The sequence below is a fragment of the Mobula birostris genome, chromosome 31, assembly GCF_030028105.1.
Source record: "Mobula birostris isolate sMobBir1 chromosome 31, sMobBir1.hap1, whole genome shotgun sequence".
NCBI classification, from domain to species: domain Eukaryota; kingdom Metazoa; phylum Chordata; class Chondrichthyes; order Myliobatiformes; family Myliobatidae; genus Mobula; species Mobula birostris.
Window position 1 is genome coordinate 32,498,625 of NC_092400.1, and position 10,596 is coordinate 32,509,220.

The 10,596-nt window shown below is 44.2% G+C and overlaps 1 long non-coding RNA gene across 2 annotated transcripts in view; it reads left to right on the plus strand.

The window, feature by feature from the left end:
- Nucleotides 1-6,564, plus strand: part of LOC140190761 (uncharacterized) — a 76,856-nt gene extending 70,292 nt beyond the window's left edge. For both annotated transcript variants that reach the window (XR_011883678.1, XR_011883679.1), the window contains 2 exons: nucleotides 3,754-3,992; nucleotides 4,193-6,564. This is a non-coding gene — a long non-coding RNA (uncharacterized lncRNA). The remainder of the gene's footprint in view (nucleotides 1-3,753; nucleotides 3,993-4,192) is intronic.
- Nucleotides 6,565-10,596: the final 4,032 nt, after the last annotated feature.

The window sequence follows — 10,596 nt, forward strand, 5'->3', positions numbered from 1 at the left end:
CTGATCTCCTGTGCTTTTGTAGCCCTCCACTGATGCTGTCTAAGCCATAAGCTCTAGAAATCCTTTACTCAACCTCTTCAACTCTCCTGCTCTTTCTTCTAAGAACCATTTTAAAAATCACCTTTTAATCAACCCCCAAGTTCCAATCATCACTCAGAGGAGCTGAAGGAACTTAGTGGGTCGGGCAGCATCCATGGAGGGAAATTGACGGTTCATATTTCAGGTCAAGACCTTTCGTCGGGACTTCTGACCTGCTGAGTTCCTTCAGCTCCCTTGTGTGTTGTTCCAGGTTTCCAACATCTGCAGTCTCTCATCACTCCTCTAGTTCTGACTGAAAATTGCCTTGGAACACATTTTTTCATAATCTTTAAAATGCTGCATTATTGCAATATTTTGTCTTGTTATCAACTGACCAACAGAAAGATACTTAGCTTCGAGGTATTTCCATTGATATTTCAATTTATTGTGTGGGCTCCAATTCTTAATGTTCAGCAACACACACAAAATGCTGGAGGAACTCAGCAGGTTGGGCAACATCTGTGGAAATGAACAAATGGTCAACGTTTCTGGCCGTCAGGACTGAAAAAGGATAAAAAGGATACCAGAATAAAAAGGTGGGGTTCTACTGGTCTCAATAGCATAGGGGAGGCCGCATTGGGAGCACTGGACACAACAGGCGACCCTAGCAGATTCACAGGTGAAATGTTGCCTCACTTGGAAGGACTGTTTGGGCTCCAGAATAGCACAGCATTTTAGATAGGCACATGACTGTGAGGAAAATTGAAGTATACGAACATTGTGTTAGCAGGAGAGATTTGGACACTTGTTTATTAATTTAATTGGTTTGGCACAACGTTATGGGCCAAAAGGCCTGTACCTGTGTTGTAGTGTTCTTCTTTTAGAACGAAGGTGAGTGGTGAGTGGTTAGCCAGAGCGTGGTAAATCTGTGGAATTCAATAGACAATAGGTGCAGGAGTAGGCCACTCAGCCCTTCAAGCCAGCACCGCCATTCACTGTGATCATGGCTGATCATCCACAATCAGTATCCAGTTCCTGCCTTATCCCCATAACCTTTGATTCCACTATCTTTAAGGGCTCTATCCATCTCTTTCTTGAAAGCATCCAGAGACTTGGCCTCCACAGCCTTCTGGGGCAAAGCATTCCATACATCCACCACTCTCTGGGTGAAAAAGTTTTTCCTCAACTCCATTCTAAATGGCCTACCCCTTATTCTTAAACTGTGGCCTTTGGTTCTAGACTCACCCATCAGCAGGAACATGCTTCCTGCCTGCAGTGTTTCCAATCCCTTAATAATCTTATATGTTTCATTGTCACAGGTGGCTGTGGAGGCCAGGTCATTGGGTATATTTAAGGCAGCGGTTGATAAATCCCTCAGCACCCAGGACATGCCCTTTTCTCACTGCTACCATCAGGTAGGAGATACAGAAGCCTGAAGGCACACACTCAGCGACTCAGGAACAGCTTCTTTCCCTCTGCCATCCAATCCCTAAATGGACGTTGAGCACATGAACACTACCTCACGTTTTAAATATATATTATTTCTGTTTTTGCACAATTTTTAATCTATTCAACATACATAGACTGATTTACTTATTTTTTTCTTCTATGTTATGTAATGCATTAAACTGCCGCTGCTGGGTTAATTTCACGACTCATGCCGGTGACGATCAACCTGATTCTGATTTTGATTCTGATTAGTCAGGGCATGAAGGGATACGGGGAGAAGGCAGGAGACTGGGGCTGAGAGGGAAATGGATTAGCTGTGATGAAATGGAGGAGAAGTCTCTATAGGCCAAATGGTCTAATTCTGCTCCTGTATCTTGTGGTCTTATGGTATGTGGCCTTACGTCAGAAACTTTAATGTCAGTATACTCTCTAACAGTTGCTTGGACTAGCACCAACCCATTAGAAGATGTCAGCCCCTTGTCACAACAACTGGTTCCTGTCAATATCATCACCTGCTGTTCAAATGCCAACATCAAAGACATTCTCTCGACATTAAAAGCGTCCCAGCCCCAGTGTCCCCATCTTCTCCCCGTCCTTAAGCCAATCTATCTTCTCCTTATCTGGCCGCTCGGGGCGGTTTCTCTCGACGACCTTTGCGGCTGTTCCGTGTACCAGTTTTATTTTATATATTTCTAACAAACATACTCAAGGGGGAAAAAACGGTATGCCTCTAGTAGGCATGAAGGGAAATTCACGACAGATCGATTCTGCAGGCTTAGTGGAGGTTATTTATTTGGGCAGTGTTATTCGATCCAACCTGCGACAATGCTTGCGTGCTTTTCTAGCATTTCCCGGATCTTGCATTGTAATGTGGGTCAGCGGGATAAGGGAGATAATCAGGCCAGCAAAGCATTTTAGCAGTCAAATAACAAGCTGGCCCTATCCGTGCCCACCATTATTTTCAGCGTTCAAATGCGAACCGGCTTCCTCTTAAATCGATCATGGCATCCAAGTATCTAATAATTCCCCAAGGCGGGATCGCTTTGCAATCTTTCCACAAGTTTAATTATCGCCATACTTCAAACGCTGCCTTAAAATATCAAACAGTAATTGCAGGCAGTTTTAGATTAAATTTTAAGAAAGCAAGAAAGGCGGAACTTTTATTCACGCTGTTTGTTTTTCTTGCAAAAACAAGTTGGGCGAAAATAGAAAATGCCATTTAAACGAGTCTGTTTTTTCTAATACATAAATCTCCTGGGGAAATCCAGCTTCGGACAGCAGAGGAAGCAGCTTGCTGCCTATCTTCCTTTAATAAGGTTTACTTATCCCCAACAACAACCCCTCCCCTAGATGCCCCCCCCTGATAATGTGAGATGGACCCCCTGTAGGAAGTGACCTTAAAGGTCTCGGCGAAGTATTATCACAGGGCGAGCAGCCCTTTAACTCCGGGAGCGCTGCCGCGTTGCTTCAGTCCGTCAGCACCTTCCAGGGCTATCAATCACACAAGCTGGATAAAAGATTTTCTTTGCTCGGATCCAGGGGTAGCTACAAGCGAGAAATAAACACATTCGAAATGCCCCAGAGAAAGAAAGAGCCTTCGACACAATCTGGGTGATTCAGGCTCACGTTCATGGATCCTACAATTCACGTTCTCTGCTTTTTTTAAAAAAGTTTGCACAATTTATCCTTTGCACATTAGTTTTTTTAAGATATTTTATAATGATGAAGGGCCTCGGCCCGAAATGCCGATTGTTCATTTATTTTCATAGATGCCGCCTGACCTGCTGAATTCCTCCAGCATTTTGTCTGTGTTGCCCTGGATTTCCAGCATCTGCAGAATCACTTGTGATTTTGTTGATGTGGAGGTCTTTTTTTTCCATAAATTCTATTATATCCCTTCATTTTCCTGTAAATACCTGCAAGGAAATGATTTTCGGTGCGGTCTACGGACGGGACAGTGGCATCGTGGTTAGCACGATGTATTACAGAGCAGATGACCTGGGTTCAATTCCCGCCTCTGCCCTGAAGGATGTACCTTCTCCCCGGGACCGCGGGGGTTTCCGCTGGGTTTCCTCACACAGTCCAAAGACCCACCTGTTAGTAGTTAATTGGTCATTTGGGGTTAAATCGGGATTTGCTGGACGGTGTGGTTCCTTGGTTTGGAAAGGACTGTATCTCAATAAATAAATACGATGACGTATACATAGGAAACAATTTTACTTTCATTTGACCTGCTTTGATGAAGGGTCTCAAGCTGAAACATTGACGGTTTGTTCTTTTCCATAGACGCTGCCTGACCCGCTGAGTTCTCCCGGCATTTTGCGTGTGTTGCTCTGGATTTCCAGCACCTGCAGAATCTCTTGTTGTCCGCTTTGACTTTCGATTGCTACGTCAGAACTCAATTTAGGGGTTTTGCTCCCCACCCCCGATCATTTATTTGAAAGGTTTAAAAACAGAAAATGTTAAAAAAAAAGTAATAGGGGGTCAGAACACACCTTTGGGAAGAGGAAAGTTAACGTTTTCAGGTGAATTGGAGCTCATTGAGCTGCTGGGATGTTGGGTGGGGAGGGGGTTGAGGCAAGAATGGTCTCTGAAAGGGTAACACCAGAGTGACTACATGGATAAGCTGTAAAGGTGATCAAAGTGTGAATGGCAACATTGAGACAGTAAGTACAGATCAATTTACAAAGTACCATACTCTACCTTGAGATTTATTCTCTTCCAGGAATTGACAGAGAAAAACAGAATTTTATGAAAAACTAAGTATATACAGAAAAAGATTGCAGGAGATTCTGCATCCATCATCAAGGACCCCCACCATCCAGGACATGCCCTCTTCTCACTGCTACCATTAGGGAAGTACAGGAGCCTGAAGACTCACACTCAATGATTCAGGAACAGCTTTTTCCACCCCCCACCCTGCCTTCAGTTTTCTGAATGGACATTGACAATGGATGTCACGGTCCCGATCGCTAATTCCCTGTCTTTCTCCCAATTTCCTTTGATTGTGCCACGGTTCCGAACGTTAATTTCCCAGTTGCTTCTAATTCTCTTTGATGATGGCACACCTGGTTTCCATCAAGACCTGCGACATAAGAACCCCGGCGTTACAACCACTAGTCGCCAGATCGTTGGTTTTGCTTGTGTGGTGATTAACGTTTCCCAGCCGCTTAGGACCCTGTGTTCCAAGTTTTGCTCCAGTTTCAAGATTTACCTATGAAATTTGGTCTCTCTGTGTCAAGGCTCCGTGTCAAGATCCCTCCTGTTTGCTGTTCAACGTTCACGTCCGCGTAAGCATCCTAACTCAATCTCCGTGCCTGTGTCCTGCACTTGGGTTTGTTTCATTTGCTCATTGCAACAATGGACACTACCTCTCTACTTTTTAAATTTAAAATGGCTACTTATTTAACTATATATATACTTACTGTAATTCAGAGCTTTTTTCTCTTTATTATTGTGCTGCTGCCACAAAGACAACAAATTTCATGACATATGCCAGTGATATTAAACCTGATTCTGAGGTTTTGGATATCTTGAGCAACAGGAACAAAACACTGGAGGAACTCAAATGTTACATAAAGACTGACAAACAGCCAATGTGCAAAAGAAGGGAAACTGTGCAAATAAAACCAACACATGAGTTGCGACGAGTCCTTGATAGCGAGTCTGTATGTCATAGGATCAGTTCAGAGTAGTGGTGAGTGAAGTTAACCATGATGGTTCAGGAGCCTGATAGTTGCAGATCAGGAGTGCCCAGCTGAGTGCCCACAGACCCCTCTGTTACTAGCTTGGGTCCATGGCATAAAGAAAAGGATAGGAGCCCCTGTTATAAGGTAATAACTGTTCCTGAATCTGGTGCTGTGGGACCACAGGCTTCTACAAGTCCAGAATACTGTAATGTGTCCAGTCAGAAGATGATCTGTCCCTTAAGCTTACATTAGGCTTCACTGTAATATCATAGAAATCTCAGACCAATGGATTTCCCGTTTCCTTTTATTTTTGCCTATTTTCACCTTTCTGTCTTTTTTATTTTTACCTGTTTGGCCTCAGTTAATGAAATTGTTAGTTTTTTTTTGAAAACTTCTTTCTGCAATGTTTATAGATAATGGCAGCCTTGCATCATCCTGAATAAATTCTCAGCCATTAATTTGTGCAAACTGCTCACAAGTTTTTACTTCTCACATTCTCACACGAGCACTATGAGCTGGGACGAGGACCCCAAACCCTGAAAGGCGTATCAAGCAAAGATCGATTTGGAATCCCAATCTATGTGGCGTAGGAACTTTATTTAGAGATACAGCACAGTAACAGGCCCTTCTGGTCCATCGAGCCCATGCTGGCCCATGACACCCATATGACCAATTTGTTCATGCTCAAATATATGTCTAAAGATCCAACATGGCAGACAGTCTGTTCAACTCTGCACCAGGAAGGCACCACGAACAAATTACCAAAACCTGAGTCATAGGATTTCAGGACTCACACCCGAAGAATGACTTGGGTCTTTGCGTGTAACTAGCAAGGGTCTTGCCACCTTTGGGGCTGCAGAATTAGTCTGCCACCATACTAACAGCACCTGTCCTCTGTAGTCAGAATAACTAATCTATACAGAGCTGAACTGGTACTCAGTTGACACATCCTCTTGTATATTTCCTGCCCTCTTCCCCACCAAGTGCCCTCTCCCTTCCTGTCCCATACTTAGCTATGCCAACAGATCCACTTTCCCGAGGTTTTATGAGGCTCAAGTGGTCTTTTGGACTACCTGTTCAAACACAAGGGACACCCATGTGCTTAGAGAAAAATGTCATACGTCCATAGAAAAGTACAGCATTGAAACAAACCCTTCAGCCCATCTAGTCCATGCTGAACCATTTAAGCTGCCTACTCCCATCAATCTGCACTGGGACCGTAAGTCTTTCCACCATCTGTTGCCGTCGGGAAGGAGGTGCAGGAGCCTCAGGTCCTACACCACCAGGTTCAGGAACCGTCATTACCCTTCCATTTGTTGTTTGTGTGTAGTTTATTGTTGATTCTGTTGTACTTCTTTGTGTTTACTGTGAATGCCTGCAAGGAAATGAACCTCAGGGTAGTACAGTATATGGTGACTTTGATAATAAATTTGAATTTTGAACACACAGATTAGACTCTTGGAAGGCTTTAGCAGTAACTGATTGCATACTATGGAAACACACTACATGGATCAAATTGGTGCCATTTTTGCAGCTAGAGATGGACTGGTGATCCCCACCAAGCCTGTAATAACTCACCAGTCCCTCTGCCTTTTCGACTGAGCCAATGGTGGCAAAACAAGATGGTGCCATATTGGAACAAAGATCTCCCTTGCTGATTCAATGGTTAAAACATAATTGAATGCACTCATTCTTATCAAGTGTAGATTTTCAATCTGCACATTCCTATATTTGTAGAGTTCTTTTGTCTTCTCTACTCTTACATTATTTTATTTATTTATTATCCCATAAATCAAAGTATTGAGTACAGGCATTGAGATGCTATGCTGAAGTTGTATAAGATGTTGGTGAGGTCTAATTTGGAGTATTGTGTACAGTTTTGGTCACCTACTGTAGGAAAAATGTCAACAAGACTGAAGGAGCACAGAGAAAATTTACAAGGATGTTTCCATGTCTAGAAGACCTGAGTTAGAAGGAAAGGTTTGAATAGGTTAGGACTTCCTGATTCCTTGGAACGTAGAAGAATGAGAGGAGATTTGAAAGAGAAATAGAAAATTATGATGGGCATAGATAAGGTAAATACAAGCAGACTCTTCCCACCGAGGCTGGGTGGGACTACAACTAGAGGTCATGAGTTAAGGGTGAAAGGTGAAAAGTTTAAGGGGAACAGGTTCTTCACTCTGAGGGTCACGAGAGTGGAACGAGCTGCCAGCGCAAATGGTTCATGTGAACTTGATTTCAACATTTAAGAGAAGTTTGGTTAGGTACATTCACGGTAGGGGTATAGAGACTGTGGTCCCAGTGTAGTTCAATGGGAGTAGGCAGCTTACTGTAAATGGTTTGGCATGGAGTAGATGATCTGAAGGGCTGTTTTGGTGCTGTACTTTTCTATGACCATATGACTCTCTTAATTGAGATACAGCAAGGATTCCAGTCCTTTGAGTTGCGCTGCCCAACAACCCCCGATGTAATTCTAGTCTAATCACGGGACAATTTACAATGACCAATTGATCTACCAACTGGTACATCTTTGGACTGTGGGAGGAAACCAGAGCACCCGGAGGAAACCTACACAGTCATGGGGAGAATGTAACTCCTTACAGAAGTGGCGGGAAGTGCATTGTCAATATAATTCTCAGATATGAACTGATTTACCTGAATTAGTGCGAATATTTTCCCTCAGGGTTTGCTGATCTCACAAACTGTAGAGACAAAGTTTGGGTTGCGTTTATACATCAGCTCTCCAAACTCTCCATGTCTGGTGACGGTTCCATGATCATTAATACTGGCTTTCCACACCAGGTGTACATCGAAACGTACAGTGAAATGCATCGTTTACATCAACGAGCAGCACAGTTTGAGGATATTCCGGAACAGCCAGTGCACAAGTGTCTCCGTGCTTCTGGCACTAACGTAGCATGCTTACAATTTTGGATTGTGGGAGGAAATTGGAGCATGAGGAGAAAACCCAAGTGGTCACAGGAAGAATGTACAAACTCCTTACAGACAGCAGTGTGAACTGAACCCGGACTGCTGGTACTGAAAAGCGTTGTGCTAGCCACCACACTACCTTGCCTCCCACTGCTCGGAGGCCCATGTAGGTGTTCATGAAAATGAATGACTAGGTGGCAACAATCTCTTTTACTGACCTCACCAGATGGCAAATTTACCTCTGCAGACATGCCACAGCCCACACTTCATGCTCTTTTAGCGATGGGCTGGAACTTAAAGTCAGAGATGAAGGAACATTTACAACTGATCTCTAAGGCAGTTCCCACAAAGATTTAGGAATCTGTGCTGAGAATATTTTTCCCAGCATTGGTTATTGTGAGGTATCAGTTCAAAGGGCTCTGTGGTATTCATCAGCTGTGATGTCAATCAAGCTGGCTAAGTAGCCAATTATGTGAAAGAATTCCTACCCAGCAGCAAACCCAGAGGGAATAAAAACCATATTTAATTACATTACAAATTACAGAACTCTGAACAATATAGGATCATGCACTTATAATAAAGGTAGAGGCTGGAATGTTATAAATCCCACTTTTTAAATTTTAAAACCCAATATTTATGCCACGTATTATGGCCTGCTGCATCCTGGACACACCGTAACACACCTAGACACTTATAACACCGGAGGAGGCCATTCGGGCTATCATGTCTGTACGGCCCGCAGATCCGCTTTCAGGCTTAGACGGACTTCCGGGTTCTTGGTCCACACGGCTGCAGAAAATGAAACAAGTGAAAGTGTACAAGGATGTTGCTGGATCTGGAGGACCTGAGTTATAAGGTAAGATTGAATAGAATAGGACTGTATTCCTTGGAACGTATAAGATTGACAGGAGACTTGATACAGATATACTACATTATGAAGGGTGCAGATAGGATAAATGCAAGCAGGCTTTCCCACTGAGCTGGGTGGGACCACGACTAGAGGTCATGGGTTAAGGGTGAAAGGTGAGAAGTTTAAGGGGAATATTCTTCACTCAGAGTGTCCTGAGAATGAGCTGCCGGCACAAGGGGTGCATGCGAGCTGGATTTAAGGGAAGTTTGGGTAGGTACATGGATGGTAGGGGTACGGAGGGCTGTGTGGTCCCGGTGGAGGTCGACGGGCGGAGGCAGTTTAAAAATGGTTCGGCACGGACTAGATGGGCCGATGGGCCTGTTTCTGTGCTGTACGTTTATTTCTATGACCTGATGACTCTAAGAACTGCCTCGAAACCTGCCGGTGAAAATTGTGAAGCTATCGAGCCACTGAATCTCCGACAAGTGCCACCTATTAGAAGCTGGAAGCGTGGAGCGGAGAAGGCCTTTCGGCACACGATGTCTGCGCCGGCCGGGATACCGACGGAAAAACTGATCCCATCGGCCTGCTCAGGATCCATATCCCGCCCCCCCCCCCCAACCTCCACCCCATTCCTTTCATCTTCAGGTGTTTGTCTAAAGGCCTCTGAAACGCCACCATCGTATCTGCTCCCATCGCCTCAGACACCTCCCATTCTGTGTGCGCCTGTTTGGGTAAGACTAATCGCCCGAGCACTTCTCTCTTAAACTTTCTCCTTTCCCTTTAACACTGCAACGTTCAGAACATACACTAAATAATTCACCAATTAAAGTTTTGTTGTAAAGGTCAGTGTAGATGATTTCTCCTAATCCCACTGGCAAAGGCTGAAAACAGAGCGGCCAGCGGAGAAAAATTGAAGCATTCACGGCAATTTTCGCATCTCTACTAAATCGCAGTTGCTGCCAGTTTCGTGGTGTGTTGACAAGGAAAGCCGATGCGGTTTGGCTGACATTATTGACATGGAATCTGGACCAGTAATGGCTAGATAACCATTGTAAGCATGACATCTGACGGAGATGTCCAAGCTGTTGCTTGCAAATCATTCCCACTTTCCGCTCCAATGAGATCAATCAATTCTCCAAGTTCTGAGTCTCGGGGCTGCTACCAACACTGCAGAAGTACGACCAATTGCGAAAATACTGGGAACTGGTGTCGATGTTGCATGTCTGAAAACAATACTTGTTGATGGATATACATGCTGTCTTTCTATTTTTTTTGTATGTGTTTAATGATAATAACTTTAATACCCCTGAGATTTGAAAAAATTGCGCTTTGCGTGTGTTTTGTGAATGCTACGCTTCACAGAAGCTCAGCTGTGACGAGGTTCACGGTCACATCCATCGGTTACACCCGCGTTACACACCTACACATTTACAGCGCAGGAGGAGGCCATTCGGGCCATCGTCTCCATACCACCCGCAGATCCGCTTTCAGTTCGCCGGACTTCCCAGCTCGTGGTCCATACTATTGCAGAAAATGGAACAAAAGCCCATCAACTGTGAACATGGTGAAGCGATGTAGTGGCCAGTGTCGGTAGAAGTAATCGCCACTGATCACTTACAACTTTCATTGATTGCAAAAACTTTTGCACAACGAGGC